Genomic DNA, 19120 nt, shown 5'->3' with positions numbered 1-19120 from the left:
AAGATAGCCTATATAAAAAAAAAAAAAGGAAAACAAAGGAAGCCACAAGAAAGCATAAAGAAGAAAAAGCATAAAACAAAAAGACAGGAATAAGACCAAACATATCAGTTATGACAGTAAATATAAATGGTTTAAGTTCTTCTAATAAAAAATAAAGTCTTTCAGATTGGGTTAAAAGCAAAACTCAACCATATGCTGCTTACAAAAGATAAATGGTAAAAGAAAAACGAGAGAGGAAAGGGGAATTGGTGAAAGCTAGGCAAATATTTATCAAGTATACAAAACAAACAAAAAGAAAGCAGTAATTGGGAACATTTCAAATTAGGATTCAGGGTAAAAGCAGTATATGAGACCAAGAAGGTTATTTTTATATTGATAGAAACAATAAGAAATGAGCTGTTACCTAATGTCAAAATATATTAAGAAAAACTCTTAGAAATGTAAAGAGATCATGATAGAAATAACCTTCTTGATATTGAATTAACAATGAAAAGACAAAAATAGAATACTATTATCAGTAAGTTATGTATATATCTTTAAAAATTACTAAAAGCTATATTGAGTGCTTACAATGTTCCAGGCATTGTTCTAACTATTTACTATTGCCTCATTTAATGTTGGAGAAAGGCTATTATGAGGTAGGAGATTATTATCCCTGTATTAAAGATAAGAAAACTGAAGAACAAAGAGGCTAACTAATTTTCCTGAGATTTTAACACAGTTGCACTATCACTATAAGAGCAAGCCTGGTTTGAAACTAAGGCAGGGATCCCCAGAGCCTGCCCCTTTCAACTATTATGTTAAACAACCTTAAAGAAAGAATGCATATCCTTTCAAGACATGTATTCTAAAACATTGACAATCCAAAGTGATCATATAGGATAAAAGAAAACTTCAAAAGAACCAGAACAGACAAAAGGTATAGTCTGTAAGATCTGAACACAATGTAGTAAATCTAGACACTAATGATACCTAAACCTAACCAAGATAGCACACACATACACATGCACACTCATGCACACTCATGCACATACACCATGTAAACCAATCATAAAAATGCTACACTACAATTCTAAATCAAATATATGAAAACCTATTTGATCCTTTATTTAAAGAATTATCATGATCAACTGGGATTTATCCTGGACTACACAGGTAAATATAGTAATATAATAGTTATCATAACTCAAAGGAGAAAACCACTTGGACATCTTGATGGATCACTTCTACTGAGTCACAGCCTTGTGAAGTTGGGGACAGGGATGGTTGTGTTAAGAAGAGGTCCAGGCCAGACAGAAGTAGTTGTTATATCACATGAGTTACCAGGAGCAATGACTCAAACACAAGCAATGATGCAGAAGTGATCAGGAGTGTCCAAGCCAAAACAGGAGCAAAATAACCTAAGGTTGAAGAAACCTAAGTTGATTCTGAACTGCCCCAAATCCTGGTTAGCCTAGAGCTGGAGCTGAAGCTGCATGTGGTGGTCATGGGCAGGAGGGTGGTATGTGAGTGTTTAGTAATGGGGAGCAGCTACATGATTCCTATTTTTCAAAAGGGGTGCTGATGAGATTAGACACTTAACAGGGCCTGGAATTCCCATCACTCCAGGATATAGTCCTCACATCTAAAAGAAGAAACTGCTACATCAAGATTAAAGGTCATGTCTTAAGATATTTGTGGAAAGGTAAATATTATTTCAACGGAATCTTTAAAACAGAGCTTCTGTTTCTGTAATATTCCAAGTTTGGGCTGCTGTTCTCTTGAATATGTGCCTCTCTTGCAGCTAAAACTTGGGATAGGATGCTTGAGATAGGGGAATTTACATTTCTCCAAGGTGTTCATTCTCTGAAATACCAGCCCTGGAGCACTATGTCCCCAGGAAAGTTCATAAAAGGTCAGCAGAAACACCAGATGGGCCAGAGCAGCACTGAGTCAGGTATGAGGTCCTCACTGCCACACCAAATGCATGAAGAAGGCACTGCTCCTTCTGCTCCTTGGCCTCTATCTCTGCCTGCCTTTCTTATTCTCCATCTGGACCTTTCAGCCTCTCCTTATTGCCTGCAGTAACTCCATACCAAGACCCTTGTAAATGAAAATACAAACCAGGAAGTGAGAAATCTAACAAAATAAAGCAAAGAGAGAGGCCAATGTCTCAGGAAGGCTCTCCAGTCCTTGAGAATTTCAGAATTTCAGATCTAATAGGATCTGGAAGTTGAAGGCATGATTCACAGAGTCTCAGGATGCAGGAGGCAAGCAGAATTTGAGAAACTTTCTCACTTTTAGAAAATAAATGATCCTCTCTAGGCACAGGGCTTGAGGCATTAAGGAGCAGGTTGAGACCCAGGTTAGTGGACTTCCTAGCCTAGCACGTGCAGCATTTTTAAAACCATGTTTATCTTTCCCAATTAAAAATAATATATCCTTTGTGTACAGTCTGAAAAATCCCAACAATGCCCAGAATTAACACCTGGACACATTTTGGCTTTTTTCCTGACAGTAATTTCTTTTCCCTTTGTATAGAGATGTGCATGTATGTGTATGCACACAATTATAAAAATGAAATGGAGGCCGGGCACGGCCTGTAATCCCAGCACTTTGGGAGGCCGAGGTGGGCGGATCATGAGGTCAAGAGATCAAGACCATTCTGGCCAACATGGTGAAACCCATCTCTACTAAAAGTACAAAAAATAGCTGGGTGTGGTGACGCTTGCCTGTAGTCCCAGCTACTTGGGAGGCTGAGGCAGGAGAATTGCTTGAACCCTGGAGGCAGAGGTTGCAGTGAGCCAAGGTCGCACCACTGCACTCTAGCCTAGCGACAGAGGGAGACTCCATCTCAAAAAAAAAAAAAAAAAAAAATGAAATGGAAAGCATAATTCAAGTTTTGTATCCTGGTTTATTCTTATCATTAGTCCATTATCACAGATGTGCAAGGGAGAGATTTTATGTGGGAAGCGAGCCTCGATAGCCTGCTAAGAGATACAGACAGCAAGGTTGACATTGGACTCAACAGCTAGGTCTCTGTTGACATAGGTGGGGACACCTGGCTTGCAGAGGAGAAAATGGGAGGGGAGGAAGTAGAGACAGCATCTCTGGACAGAAACTCAAGAAGCTGCTCTGAAGAGGAGAGAACCAGGACAGAGGGACTGAGGGTGTTACAGCAGAAAGCTTTAATGGAAAGAATGTAGGCTTGGAACAAAGCCTTGCAATTTGCACCTCAGCTCAACCATTTACAAATCATAGGACTGCACACAAACATAAGGTAAGGATTAATCGGTACCAAAGTGGCTTAGTGCCTTTCTACCTTCACATTAGATTTGATCTGTACTCTGACCAGTAAAGAACGCGAGGCTCAGAGATGCAAAGCATCTCTGACAGGACATGCTGTAAAAAGGAGCAGAGGTGAGATTTAACTTCAGGATTGCCTAACTTCAGATAATGTAGTTTTGTTTGTATTTTTTTAACTGAGAAAATGAAACCATTTATTATATAACTTGATAGCTTACATAATTAGTGCCTAAGAAATAAAAGACAAGACACACCTCATAGGGGAAATCCTTTACTCCCGACCGTTAGTCTCTTTGGCTCCTCCCCATGTCCTGTGGAGTGGCCTGCAGGCTCTGGAGGGAGCCCCATGGCCTGACCTGCAAGTGCCGGGCTGGACCCCGTCCATCTTATGTGATGGCACATTCAATGTGATGCACTCTGACACTCAGATGCCTGCTTCCCCCTCCATATCTCACATAATCTTGCCTTCCAACATCATTTTTTTCCCATTTGACTGAGTGGTCTGACCTAGAACAGCTGTGCGTGACTTGAAATTTAAGCATTCCTCTTTCAACTCTCTGATAAGAATCTTTCGTCTTTAATAATGCTCCCAGTGGCTCCTCACCCATTCCTTTTCATTTCTGCTAGGTGCTTTTAAGTTTAGTTTTCCTTCCATCCCCTGCAAGCCCCCCAAAGTTTAGCTTCAGAGACAAGGCTCTCTCAAGACTCAAACAATTCCAACATTCAGTTAAGCTAATTAATTTCAGGTTGCCATCAATATATTTCTTAATTATAGTTTAAACATAGGTAAAATCTAGAATTGTTCATCAACAGCCCTTGGACTCAGCGGAATGCTAGCATCTACTATTAAGAATCCCCATGGGTCAAATCGAGGCTCTGACAATAGTTAGAAAGACCACATGTGTATTTGCATAGGATTTGCATATATCTACATAGGTTAGTCTCTTTGCAGTAGATTTCCAATTAAAATGTTATTATTTTGGCCTTGAAGTTGTTGTTTCCTGATTCTTAGTCTCTAGTACCATTAGCAACACCTGTTCACTTTGACGTTGATTTCTGCCTAGAGGACAATAGGACAATGAAGACAAAGGACACAAACCAGCAGTGAAAGCCCCAAATACTAGAGCACACCTCTGAGGTGGGCTGATTCTACCAGTTGGGAGGTTCTGTCTGGCGGAGAGAAGACCTCAGGCTATCTGAGGAGTCTTGGCATAGCTGCAGGACTGCTGAGCAGAGGAGTACTGGGATTGTACTGGATGGCTGGGCAGGTCTCCGTATCTCCTTCCCTACTCCCCTCTGCCCTTGCTCCTGGAAGAAGCATTTCTATTCTTCCTATGTGACATTTTGCCTGAAAAACACAGATATTAGAAGAGTCTTTCTGAAGATCTGGGCATTTCATTCTCTGACTTCTGATGTCCTCCCAGTGCTGATGGTGTGAAAGCTCCAATCCCTCATGACATGCAAGTTCCTTCATGATAGTAGCTTACGTTTCTCTGGTTGTATCTCTCTTTTTTTTTTTTTTTTTTTTTTTTTTTTTTTTTTTTTTTTGACGGAGTCTTGCTCTGTCGCCCAGGCTAGAGTGCAGTGGCCGGATCTCAGCTCACTGCAAGCTCTGCCTCCTGGGTTTACACAATTCTCCTGCCTCAGCCTCCCGAGTAGCTGAGACTACAGGCACCCGCCACCTCGCCCAGCTAGTTTTTTGTATTTTTTAGCAGAGACGGGGTTTCACCGTGTTAGCCAGGATGGTCTCGATCTCCTGACCTCGTGATCCGCCCGTCTCGGCCTCCCAAAGTGCTGGGATTACAGGCTTGAGCCACCGAGCCTGGCCTGGTTGTATCTCTTGATTTCACTTTGCATCCTAGGTTCCTGCTCCCTTTGGCCATCAGAATGCATTTTGTCACAAATGGCTAACTCCTATGCTGAGGAGTCTTTCCTAATTGCCTCTCTCCATCTCTTTGCTCCCTTGGAGCTCAGAATACAATACCACAAAGCATAGTGCCTTTGCATGCTGAGCACTTCAAACTGAAGGAGACTGAGGGGGTCTCAGGCACAAGGTCCTTCTGACCTTCCCTGGCCCTCCTGTCTCTTCCTCTTCTTTCTCCCCTGAGCTGGGTCATATAAATTAGAATTTCTCTCCCAAAGCATTAAACCTAGAAGGGTCATTCCCTGACCTTTTCCCTTTTCACCTGAAGACCCTCATGTGATAGGTGTCCTGCCTTGTTCCCCAGGGGAAAGGAATGCCACACAGAGAGGCCAAGAAGAACCTGGACAGTCAGGCCTTGCTTGGTTCTCCCTCAGTTTATTACTATTTTTCATACCGTTCTTTGTTCAGGCACATTTTCACATGACTGTCTGTTCTTCATAGCACCTAAGTATAAAAGTACAAAAGCTTTCCTACATTCCAAACACTCATCTGTATTTCCACAGCTCCACATATTTCCCACCTCCCTCTGCTGGGAAAATTCAGGAGGAATCCCAGGAGCTCTGGGATGCAGAGAGAACCATCCGTGGTGAATGCCCACATCACCACTGGCAGAAGAACAGAGATTCTCAACTATGAACCTCACTTCTCCCATCCTCATCACCCCACATCTCACCACTGCCATCTTGCTTGAGACCCTCAGGAATAATGTCACATACACACTGATAAGCCCAGGAATCCAGGCCAACCTGCAGTCCTAGATTTTAATCACTATGTGGCTCTATGAACAATAAGGTAACCCGACCTCTCCTCCTGCCCCAGCATCTGTCCCTGCTTTATGTTTCTCATTTACATTTATTATTATCTGTCACACTTACACTTATTATTTATTTATTTTTCTATCAGTCTATCTCCCTCCTGCAGAATGGAAACTCTATGAGGACAAAGAATGCTGACTGTTTTGTTCGTGACAGCAGTATCCTCAGGACCTAGAAAAGTGATGGACACATAGTTTGTGCTCAATAGATATCTGTTGAATGAGTGAATTCTAATATTTCTTACACTACACTGTGATAATTAACTGCTGGAGGGCTGGGTTCACTGTTTATTCTTTTTTGTAAAATATAGTTAAAAATGTATAATTAATTATAATGTATTTGTCACATAGGGTTAAAAATAACATATAATTAATTACAATCTCTTTCTTCCCATCCATTCTAAGAAGGGCAGGCCACCAGGTAGAACTTTTGTGTGGTTAGGATGATGCTCTAAGTAGAAGGTTAGAAAAGGGTTATTAGACCAAAATACATAGGAAAGGGTTTGGGGCTATCTTAAAAAAAAAAAAAAAAAAAAAAGAAGTCATTTGGGAGGAGAATGAACAGGGAAAGAAAGGTAGAGAACCAGGTGGCTAACAGGAGGAAGTAGTTAGCTAAGTTGGTGATGTACTGAACAGCTCCAAGAGGCTCAATACTTGGAAAACCATTTTAAGAAATTCTTGCTGTATATTTTGTGATGTGATTCTCCCTTTCCTCAAGAAAACCTTCAGTATAAATCTACACTGATCTTCAGTGAGTGACACCATAAGAAGAAATGCATTTAAAATGAAAAAGAAAGGTATATGCTAAGAGTGAAACTTCAGGCAGGACCCAGAATTGATGCTCAACATGTGTTGAAAATGAATAAAATGAACGAATGAATAAATGAATTAACGAATAAGTGAACTATAATCAATGGATCAATTTTGTCTCAATATGAAATATTTCTTAAAGTTCCAAATTGTCCAGAACTAGAATGAGTTCCCTTTACTGATTTTTTTTCCCAAGAAGCAACAAGATAATAACCTCATCAAAAACCCTGTAGAAAAAAAAAATGTCTGCAATAGGAATGGCATTGGGCTAGATCAATGGTACCCAGACTATGTTACAAGAGTTGAGAAGGTTATGGTTGTCACATTTCAAAGGTTATTTTCTGGGTTGAGGGAGGGCCCAGCACACAGGCTTCTGAGACCTCCCCATCTGTTTTTACCAGAGCAGCTCTGTTTTTGCTTGTATTACACATTTATTCATTCATTATTTCATTTATTTATTCATTAATCATTCAACACCTATATAAAGTAAATATTAAATGCCTTTATGCTGCAAATACTGCACTGTCTACAAAAATAGACTGTTCTTTTGAAACAGTTTTTAAGTTAAAAAATTCAAATGATACTGGAACCCTTGAGACTTTAAGACTGACACTTCCACAAACCGAGTAAATAATTATTACTCAGTGTACTACTGTGTCTAAAAATTAAGGGTAATTACACTTTCTTGACTTTTTTTCTTTTCATTTTAGCTCAGATCAATAAATACTACAGCTCTACTAAAACAGAAAAACAGTATATTTCAGAATGAATGAGCATAAGAAGAGGAATGGATATCTTCAAGGTCTCATTACTGGGCCTATGTGTGTTTCTGCAAAAAGGGGGAGTAAGAATGTCACCATTGTAAGAGGAAGAGCCCAACATTGGAAGGGGACAAGTCTTGCATTCGTCAAATCTCTGAGCAACACACTTTTTGAATGATCCTTCATTCTAATCTTCATAACAACCCCAAGGAAGATCGTTTACAGATGATAAAACAGAGGGTCCTAGAGAGTAAGCAATTTGCCCAAGATCATGAACATGATAATCTTGGATTTGAACCCAAGTCTCTGCTGCCAATGCCCTTCGTTTTCCACCACACTTAGGAACAATCAGATGTTTGCAAGCTGGTGGTCTGGTTGCTTCTCAATCTCTAATATGCAGACTCAACTTGGCACAGGAGTGAATGTGCTGAACTCCATTAACGGGTGAGAGCAGAAGATTTATGTGTTGGGAGATCTGGGGAAGATTGGATAGGGCGGTTATGATGCCAGAGACAGGGAATTTAAAAGAAGGACACCCTGAAAAGGGCCTTTTATGTGACTTCTTCATGTGGGTTAATTCTGCTTGAACCTTGGATACAAATCTCCAAAGACAAAGTAAATGAAAGAAAAACTAATAACTTATCAACTCATTGTAAAATGAAATGGTCACTATATTTTCTGTAGTTTTTCTTTTTAACTCACAGGAATAAATATCCTGGCCTTGCTAACACAGAAGGACAGTGTATTTCAGAATGAATGAGCTTGAGAAAAGGAGCAGCAGGAGACTGGATTTTGATTAATTGCTCACCTGAAAGAAAGAAGGCTGTGAGGACATCTATGAGTGCACAGCACCTTCTGCAGGGCTGGGGGAGACTGAGGGGGTATGGGGTGGTGTGCAGTGAGGTAGTGGTAGCAAGAAGTAACCAATTCTCAAACTTAACACTTGATACTTGGTGTTTTCCAAATATGATCTTATTTAATCCTCATTCATTCATTTACTCATTCAAAAAATAATTGTTGAGTGCCCACCCTAGGCCATATCCCCGAGGACATAGAAGTGAACAAAGCTGACAACATCCCTGCCCCCATGGAGCTGGCATTCTAGGTGAGGGTCATTTCATAAACAAATTAATAAACAACTCTTATAACGGATGGCAAAGATAGATGTGATGAAGAGTACTAAAGAAGGTGAGTGTGTAGAACACAGTGATGGTGCTACTTCAGGTTGGGGTATTAAAAAAGGGGTCTTTGATATAGGGACATAGGGACAGAGACTGAAATGAAATGAAGGGTGGGCCATACAACTACCTGGGGGCAAAGAAACGGAGGAAGAGGGGAAAGGTCTTCACATCTGAGGCAGTACATTTGAAGATGAATAAGGAAATCAGTAGTTCAGAGTGAACAAGAAGAAAAGTGGTAGGTGGAGGCCAGACCATGATGGTCTTGTAGGGCCTGCAGAGCACTTTGGGTTCTAAGCACAATATGGAGACCACAGGAGGTCGAGAAGGGGAGTGACATGATCTGACTTTAGTTTGAAATTATTACTTTGACTGCTCTGGAGACGACCAACTGCAGGTTGACAAGGATGGATGCATAGAGACCTAGGAGGCTGCTGAAAAGGTCCCAGGAGGCAAGATGCTAGCTTGGATGAGAGTAGATGGGATGTGAGGAGGGAAGAATCAGAATACATTCTAATGATAGAGTTGGGAGGATTTGCTGTCAGATAAATATACGATGTGAAAGAAAGATAGGAGTAGAGAAAGTAGAGAATAATTACCAAGATTTGGGTCTGAGCTGCTACTGCCTGGGACTTATCAGCAGAGAGTTGGTACCTAGAGCCCTGGGACTGGCTGAAGCCCCTGGAGAACAAGTGTAGCTAGAGAAGAGAAGAAGCTGGAGGATTGCTTCACAAGAGTCTGAGGACATGAGTAAGATCATGCCCGCCTTACAGATTTAGAAAGGTAGCCTCAGAGAAGCAGGATGCTTCTTTTAGCCACTGTACCTCTATTAGAGCCCTTACCATGATGGGCTACAATCCTTGTGTAGATCTGCTATTCAAGGACAACAAGTATGCTGCACACAGCTTTTTATTTCTAGCATCAAGCAACTGTCAATAAAACTAGTTACTGTACATATGAAAAGCTTACATATAAAAAGTGATGATTGGGCCAGGCATCGTGGCTCACACCTGTAATCCCAGCACTTTGGGAAGCCAAGGCAAGCAGGTCACTGTAGGTCAGGAGTTTGAGACCAGCCTGGCCAACATGATGAAACCATATCTCTACTAAAAATACAAAAATTACAGGGGTGGTGCACACCTGTAATCCCAGCTACATGGGAGGCTGAGGCACAAGAATCACTTGAACCTGGGAGGTAGAGGCTGCAGTGAGCTGAAATTGTGCCACTGCACTCCAGCCTGGGCAGCAGAGTCAGCCTCCATCTCTAAATAAATAAATAAAGATTATACTTCTAACAGAAGGGTCTTAATGGGCATGTGTTCAACAGATGGCTGGACCTATGGGGATGTGAATGATACACTCAGGGTCTGAAATTATTAGCACCTAGAAAAGAGCCTGGCACACATAAGATGCTCAATAAGTACACTTTCACTGATTAAAAGGATGCCGCCATGATGATCATGATCTGTGCAGATATCTGATGAGACTCCCACTCAGCTGAAACCCAAGCATCTTTGGAAAGTGTTCACTGGTATTGCTAGTGGTGTCTTTCAGAAATGAGAAGATGCAATGAAGGGCTTTGTTTAAGCCAAAGAAAGAAGTTGGTAAGAGTATAGAAGAAGTGAGACACTTGGAAGTAAAGTAACTATGTGATATGGCAGTTTGAAATAATTTGAGGCCGGGCGCGGTGGCTCAAGCCTGTAATCCCAGCACTTTGGGAGGCCGAGACGGGTGGATCACGAGGTCAGGAGATCGAGACCATACTGGCTAACACAGTGAAACCCCGTCTCTACTAAAAAAAAAACACAAAAAACTAGCCGGGCGAGGTGGCGGGCGCCTGTAGTCCCAGCTACTCGGGAGGCTGAGGCAGGAGAATGGCATAAACCCGGGAGGCGGAGCTTGCAGTGAGCTGAGATCCGGCCACTGCACTCCAGCCTGGGCGACAGAGGGAGACTCCGTCTCAAAAAAAAAAAAAAAAAAAAAGAATCATAGGATGTTCATGCCAAAAACAACAGCAACAAAAGACCTTAGAAGTGATCTGGTCCAAGGTTCTTATTTTTAAAATTAAAAAAGAAAAAAAGAAAAACCCCCGAAGCCTAGAGAGGTGAAGTGACTCACTCACTGACACACAGCTAATAGTGAGAGAACCCGATCAAGATCCTAAGTCTATTCACTCTTAATTATGTTACTTTTCAAAAACCAGGCAGGCCACACGAAACATACTGTATTACTCAGGAGTTGAACCTGGGTTCCTTCTGTGGAAGTGTCAAGCTTTACCACTGACTCACCCATTTGATTCTAGTTGGCAATTATTTCACTTGGAAGAGTATTATTTTTTTAGAATCTAAGAGAACCTTAGTAATTATCTGTTCACCATCCTTATTTAAACTATTGGGAGATTATGGCTCCATATGATAAAATAACATGCCCTAGCTTTCTTAGTAGGTTAAAGAATGTCCATTACCATCATGAATTCAACACCTTCCTGCTTTTAATGGCAGGGAAAAGATAACTGTTTGTACAGATGAGCTGCGCCACTTTTCTTAGAGCCAGCTTATTGCAGCATAAGGCATCCATATGCAGTATTGTTCTTAGTCTGCTCCGTGATTTTCCTGAACTCTGTGATGTAAATAGATGATAATTAGTGCTCAGATTTAACAGGAAAAAAAGGCATTCTCACTGATATTAATAACAGACACAGAACTCCACCTCCTAACTCTGCCAGGCCAGGTGCTTGTTAGGGGGTGGCTGTGGGAGCCAGCAGAGTCAGCAAGCAGGGAAATATCCCCTACCACAGGTCTGGCTGACAACTGACTGAATTCATTTCAAACTCTCTCTCTTTGCTTCCAGCAACTCCTTCAAATTGGGCTCCCTGAGGTAAGAAGTCAGTGAGACAATGGCCAAAAGGCATTCTAGATGTGCTGAGATTTTACCTGATTACAAAGAAACTGAAGTTGGGGAAACAGTTCACTCCACTAACCTGAGGGGTACTTAGTCACATGGGCAACTCTTCAGGGAAATCCCACTCTCTGACATTCCAGAGTTGCGATTCAAAGTGCGGAATGCAGACTTGCCATTGGTCGGAACCCTGTGCCCGGAGCATCCCAGCCTCTCCTCTTGCTAACAACCTATTTTCCATCAGGCGCTTCTGCAGGGGGTTGTCATTTGAGTCCTGAAGGAAAAAGTGATGTATAAACAAAGGCATGAGGACGGAACTTCCCTGAGCGGCCAAGATGGCTGTTCTGGTTTGTACCTTTCAGCGGGACTACAAAACCTAAATCTATTTCCTAACCTAGACCCCAAATTATTTGTCTCCATCAATCTGCCTGCTGACTCGTTTCTCATCTCCCTGCCTCTTGACCTTTTGCATTTACTTCCTATTAGTGATTCGTATTTGCTGCTCAGACCAAACCTTTGGAACCTTTCCTCTTGTTTGGGCTCTGTATCCCTCTGACTATATATGTTATTATTATTGCTCTTATTAATATTTTATTTAATATATATCTTATACTGTAGATAGTTTATGTGCCAGATGCCTTAATAGGCACTTTATATTCACCAAAACCCCCATCCTTTCAGCAACCTTGCAAAAATAAATCATAATATGCCCATCTTACAGATGAAAAGGCTGAGGCTGAAGAAGTCGTCAGAGCCATAAAGTGGTAGACCAGGAGGACTTGAACCTATCTTTACCTCACTTCAAAATCTGAGAACTTTGTGCAATGCTGTCTAATTCTCATTCATCCTTTGGGTGGTTCTGCCCCTTAATTTTTCCAGACTAACTAGTTTAACTACATCTTCTGAAACCCTTTCATCTTTCCTGATAATGGGCTCTCTTGGTATCTGAGACGGAATACATTTCCTGAAATCAACAGACAGATGAAAGTGAAAAAAATAAGGGAGTAAGGAACACATGGACTTCAATGTATTTCAAATGTCTCTTGCACCAATATGAATACCAGGACTATACCTGGATGAAGGTAAAAGCTATTATGAGACAAAGACCTCTAGTAAGCCTCCCAGTGTTGCTAACTTCCTCTCAAGTGAAAATACTACCAGCAATAGACTTAGGTCATCTCTTGCATTTGTATTCTGATCTTCAGAGCTTTTTCATATCCCTAATTTCATGTGGGCTCCTAAACAACACTTATTGTCCCCATGGTATAGATGAGGAAAATAAACCAAAGAGAGGTTAAGAGACCTCCTTAAGGACACAGTAAATTACTAATATAGGATATGGGTAACTGGATCCTGGTCCTTTGGATGTCTTTCACAAATGTAACACATAGAAAAAAATTATATTTTCAAGGGAACTAACTTTGTTGAATGCCTACTTAATATGAAAGATTATTCTTTTCATCATATATTACATTTGAATGCCTACTTAATATGAAAGATTATTCTTTTCATCATATATTACATTTGAGACACTTGTATGAAGTAAGTACTATTATTGTTCTCTGTTTCCTAGGTTAGGAAATTGAGGCTCAAAGAGTTATGTAACTTGCCCAAGATCACAGTAGTCACTGAGAGTCAAGACTGCATAAGGGTGTGCCTGACTCCAAAGCCATTCTCTTAAGGCTCCCTCATGGCATGCTTTTAGTCTCCATTGTGTCCAAGATGCTTAAGGAATTCTGCACAGTGTTTGGAACACAAAGATGAATCCTGATGGCTCCCGCTGGTTGCTAGGTAACATCTGTTTGGTACAATCTGGTTCACATCATAATGGTTCTTTTGCCAACAGGAGCTGGTAATCAGGGTGGCAGTGGGGCAGACACTTGCTTGCAGAAGAACAGGCCTAGTTTTTTAAGAAGCCACGAAAGTATCTTTGGATGATTAGGATCTAAGGGGCCAACAGCTTTTCAATAACAGTATCAATATTGTGGGCTGGATGGACAGGCACCAAATGGGGACATTCCATCCTGCTGTGTGATGAGAAAGCTGCCACTTTTGAGGCCTTCCAAAACAAACACTCTGTATGCCAGAAGGAAAAGCCCAGGGAAGACCTATTCCAACTGGAGATGGTGAATGTCATTTCTTCAAGAAGCTGAGATCCAGCTGGGAGTGCCAGGTGGAGAGTGAGTTGGGTAGCTGACCTCAGGCATGGCAGCCTTGGTTTCTGGCCACTTCACGGGGTGACCTGTTGAGCCAACAGCAGTGGAATTCTGCAGCTGTGGACCAAGACCTAAATACCCATTCCCACTGACTCAGAGACACACTATAGCCAAGGGTGGGGGAGGCGAGAGAATATAGAGACACAGGTGTTGGAGAAAAGTTTGTTTCAGCAACACTTGCCCATAGCTATGAGTAAGCAGGGGCTCACTGGCCACAGGGCACCTGGGCTGTAAGTATGGACTTTACTCAGACAGACCTTGTCTTAGTTTATGGTACTTTCTTGCTTGCTATAACAAAGTACCATAAACTGGATGGCTTATATACAAGAGAAATGTATTTCTTACAGTTCAGGAGGCTGGAAGCCTGAGATCAGAGTGCTAGCATGGTCAGATTCTGATAAGGGCCCCTTCTGGGTTACACATTGCAGCTAGCTGTCTAGCCTTTTCTTACAAGGGTGCTAATCCCAGTCATGAGGGCTCCACCCCCATGACCTAATTACCTGGCAAAGGCCTCGCCTCTACATACCATCACACTGGGATTAAGATTTAAACATATGAATTCTACAAGGACAGAAACATTCAGTCCATTGCCAACCTGCATTCAAGGCCCTCCTTTTCCAGGCCACATACTATTAGGGAAGCTATCTAACACCTCTGAGCTCATTGTTCTAATCTATTAAATAGAACTAATATTTACCTCTACCTCAAAGGGTCGTTATGATTAAATAATAGAATAGTTTTTAAGTACTTCATACAATATTATATCATCAATAATTACTAGTATTATATATAACATACAGTATATATGTATCATATGATGTTTTATAATATGTATTATATATACTATAATATATAACATGTATTAAATATGAAGATATGCTATTGTCATTATTATCTCCTACCAAGAACCAAACCATTTTTAGGAATAGGAGAGACACGAGAAGTCCAGTATTTCTCGCAAGGTAGAAATAATCTCTTCTATAACCTGCTCACATGGTTATGTTTTCTCTGCTTAAATGCTCCTAGTGATGGGAAGCTCAGCAGCTTCTATGGGTACCTATTTTATTTCATTAACTGGACTGCAATGGAAAATAATTCACTAAATTCAAACAATCAGAATCTTTAAGATTTCTACCCTTTGATCTCACTTCTGTTCCCTAAGATTACAGAATAAAAGCAAGCTAATACTTACTGAAATCGTACTGTATGCTAAGCATGGGTCTGGGTAATTTATTTACTATTATTCATTCTGACAACAGCCTCATGAAATAGATAGTATTATCTTGATTTTGCAGATTGGTAAATTGACGAAACAGTCACCTTTCATGTGCGTGGCTATGAAGTATTTCAAGTTAGAGCTTTTCTCATCATTGAACTGAAATTACATAACATTTTCAATGTTCTTGTTCTTATTTCTAGGAATATGAAGGGAGAATGAAACAAAACTGCTCCACTCAGGGAACTTGGAAAGGAAATTGAAAAGGCGAGGCACAGGCTGGAAGAAAATATTTGAAATAGATTTATCTGACAAAGAACTCTTTCTGGATTATCAAAATATTTTTAGATATTCTTACAACTCTAAAATAAGATAACTCCTTAAAAATGTGAATTCTACCAAAGGAGAGATAAAGATGACAAATACATTCAAAGATGCTGAAAATCACTTATTTATTATTAGGAAGTTACAAGCTAAAGCATAATAAGATACCACTACAACCTACCAAACTGACTAAAATTAATCAGACTGACCAGGTGTCGGCAAGAAACAGGGACACTGAGACTCTCATACTGCTGGAAGGAGTGTAAAATGCTAAAACTTCTTTGCAAATGAGTTCAATAACTTTTTAAAAAGTTAAAAATAGACCTATCATGCAAACCAACAATCCCACTTCCAGGTATTTATCCAAGGAAAATTACAATATATGCCCACACAAAGACTTGTGCACAAATGACCATAGCAGCTTTGTGGTAATTGCTAAAAACTAGAAACTTTCCAAGTGTCCAGCAGGTGAGTGGACAAACTCACTATAGTATATCCATACAATTAAGTACTAAATAGCAATAAAAAGGAACTATTAATACATTTGACAATGTGGATGTAAATCATAATGACTATGCTGAGAGAAAGAACCCAAATATTTTATACTGTATGATTCAATTTCTATAAAGTGTTAGAAAATGAAAGCTAACTGGAGTGGTAGAAAGTAAACCAGTGGTTGCCTGGGTATGGGGGTTGTGTGTGTATGGGGGATGTATAAAGAGGGTTAGATCATAAAGGAACATAAGAAAACTTTGGGCTATGATGGATATATGTATTATTTTAAATGTAGTGATGGTTTCACAGGTGTATACATGTATCAAAACTCATCGAATTATATACTTCAAATATATACAGTTTATTATACATCAAATATATCCCAACAGAACTTACAAATCTTGGTGGAAACGTGCTCATATAGCAAGATGGCCCTGTAGTCCAGTCAAGTTTACTGAGCAATAATTCTAATCTGTAAGCTTTGACAACTTGGGTGGTGTGAAAGTGTGTGTGTTCCACAGTGCTGGTGATGAATGCCACAGGGAGTGGCTAGGCACTGAGGCCAGGGCCCATCACCCACTCTGGGAAGGCTACAGATCTCCTGTCTCAGGAACAGAGGTGTTATGGAAGCGTATTAGAAACAAGAGATCCTGGAGGTGAAGTGGGTTGCATTTAAAGAGGAGAAAAAGATTAAAATTTGCACACACGTTTTGGATTGATGAATGATCCACTAGGGCATCACCAAAGAAAAAGAAACAGTAAGAACTGAAGTTAATATAGGACCTGGAACATAGCTCACATGTTATATAATCATCATTTATTCCTTTATTCACTCATCAAATGTGTATTGGGCTCCTACTTTATACCAGACACTATTCTAGATGCCAGAGATACAGCTCTGAACAAGAGATAAAATCCCTGCTGTCAAAGTGCTCCCATTCTAGTGGAATGAGCTGGGACATTAATACATACATGAAAACTCTACAATATCAGGAGGTGATGTGTGCTAGGAAGAAAATGGAGAGCAGAGTAAGCAGGGGGTGGCAAGGCAGGGGCCTATTTGACATTGGGTAGTCTGTGAAAGGTCCTCTGAAGAGCAATTTGAATAGGAACCTCAGTGAGTCAAGCATGTGCCATGTGGATGTTGGGGAAGATGACTCCCTTCTGGAGAAGAAATGCAAGGCCTATGAGGAAATGGGGGTAGTGGTGGGAGTCTAAAGTAAGTCCTTTCATAATGGTGCAGTGATAACAATAACATAACTTCTTCATCTTATTAAACTTTCTCTATGCACCATGATCTTGACTACGAGCTTTAATGCTTAGAGCAACCTCGTAAGACAAGTGCTAGTGTCATTCTCATTTTATAGCTAAAGAAATTGAGACAAACTACGTAAGTTACTGAAAAATCACAGCGAATAATTAGCTGAGGAAGAGCCTCAAATCTACCAGAACTGTTTGACTTTTGATCCTGAGCTCAACCAGTGAGGGTGCATGGGTTTGTGAAGACTCCAGCAGTATGATTGCAGGTAAGTTACTTAACCTCACCGTTTGTGCACTGTATCTAATTCCTTCCTTATTTTAAAAATAATTTTTATTTATTTATTTATTTTTATTATAGACACAGGGTCTCACTATGTTGCCCAGGCTGGTTTTCAACTCCTGGGCTCAAGTGATCCTCCTGCCTCAGCATCGCAAAATGCTGGGATTACAGGCATGAACCATTCTACCCAACCCCTCCTTGTTTATTCGTAATGAAACAATGTTTTGTAAACCATGAACATACTATATAAAGATATATTTAGAATACCAAAGAAGTCCCTGTAATTAGATATCCTAATGCTAGCTACCGTAACAAATAAACCTCAGTATGACAGCAGTTTAACTCTATAGAAGTTTACTTCTTGTTCACAAATAAATCCCATGCCCATGGAGGTGTGTGCCAAATGGTGACTCAGGGAACCAGGCAGGCTCCTTTCACCTTGAGGCTTGGTCATCACCTAGGGGCTCACAGATGTCTCCTTCCAGGGAGTAGAAATGTAAAAAGAACCCAGAAAAGTCATATCTGCCTCTTCAAAACCCCAGCTTTGGAACAACACATGTCACATCCATTCACATTCCTTGGCAAGAAATAAACATGTGCATGCACTTGGGAAACAAGGGAGGAGCCAGAAAAGGCAGTCCTTGTTGAGACAGCTGCCCCTAGGGACAACCGCACTTTATAGAATGAAGACCACAACTTTTTGGTGGATAATTAGCTATTTCTGGCATAGCCCCTCCCTCTCTTGCTTAAGGTCCATATGATGAAATTTAACACAGCCCACTGGGCCCTAAATATGTTGGTCTCCCTGACCCACACACCCAACTTCAGATCATGCCATTTTTCTTGGTGTCAACATTCCAGCAACATTGGCCTTTATGTCTCAAACATGGTGTGTGCTTCAGGTTCACTGGGCATGATAAACTCTCCCACTTCTTCATTATTGGCTCTCTCCTCTTCCCCCAAGGCTGCACTTGTCCCTCCTGTTCTAAATGCGCATCATTACCTCACTATCCCCATCTGCTCACTGCTGTGCTCTCAGCAAATCTCCACACATTTGTCATTATTTGTTCAGTATTTTAAAAGCACAAGTTAGAGTTTAGACTGTGTGAATTCAAAGTATAGATCTACTACCTACTGGCTGTATAAACTTGGCCAGGTTATTTAAACTTTCTTATTCCTTATGGGCTGCTATAACAAAATGCCATACACTGGGTGACTGGTAAACAGCAGAATATTTTTTATAATTCTGGGGTCTGGGAAATCCAAAATTAAGGTGCCAGCAGATTTGGTGTTTGGTGATAGCCAGCTTTCTGATTCAAAGATGGTGCCTTCTAGCTGTGTCCTCACATGGTGGAGGGAGCCAGCTAGATCCCTGTGGTCTCTTTTACAGGGGCACTGATCCCATTCATGAGAGCAGAGGATTTCAACACATGAATTTTGTGGGGACACAACCTTTTCTTGCCACTATTTCTTCATTTATAAAATATGGATAATTATGACTCATTCTTCATTGATTATGAAGACTAAATGCAATAATGTACACAAAATAATTAGTATAGTATTAGCTGTACATTAACGCCAAAAACCACAATTACTTTTGCACCAACCTAATAGCAACTGTCGCTGTTGTTACTGTTATCGTTCCTCTTCACAGGTACA

General features: G+C 40.6%; 1 protein-coding gene and 1 long non-coding RNA gene across 3 annotated transcripts in view; one reads left to right on the top strand and one right to left on the bottom strand.

Moving 5' to 3' along the window:
* The window catches only part of DAB1 (Dab, reelin signal transducer, homolog 1 (Drosophila)), a 1258753-nt gene that overhangs the window by 856582 nt on the left and 383051 nt on the right, over nt 1–19120 (bottom strand). The window lies entirely within an intron of this gene.
* On the top strand, nt 13471–15836 carry LOC105511262. Its single transcript, XR_001001691.1, has 2 exons — nt 13471–13796; nt 15306–15836. It is a non-coding gene; the product is annotated as an uncharacterized LOC105511262 (long non-coding RNA).

The sequence above is a fragment of the Colobus angolensis genome, unplaced genomic scaffold, assembly GCF_000951035.1.
Source record: "Colobus angolensis palliatus isolate OR3802 unplaced genomic scaffold, Cang.pa_1.0 Scaffold102, whole genome shotgun sequence".
NCBI lineage: Eukaryota > Metazoa > Chordata > Mammalia > Primates > Cercopithecidae > Colobus > Colobus angolensis.
Note: the sequence above shows the minus strand (reverse complement) of the source record. Positions and strands in the feature narration are given on the sequence as shown.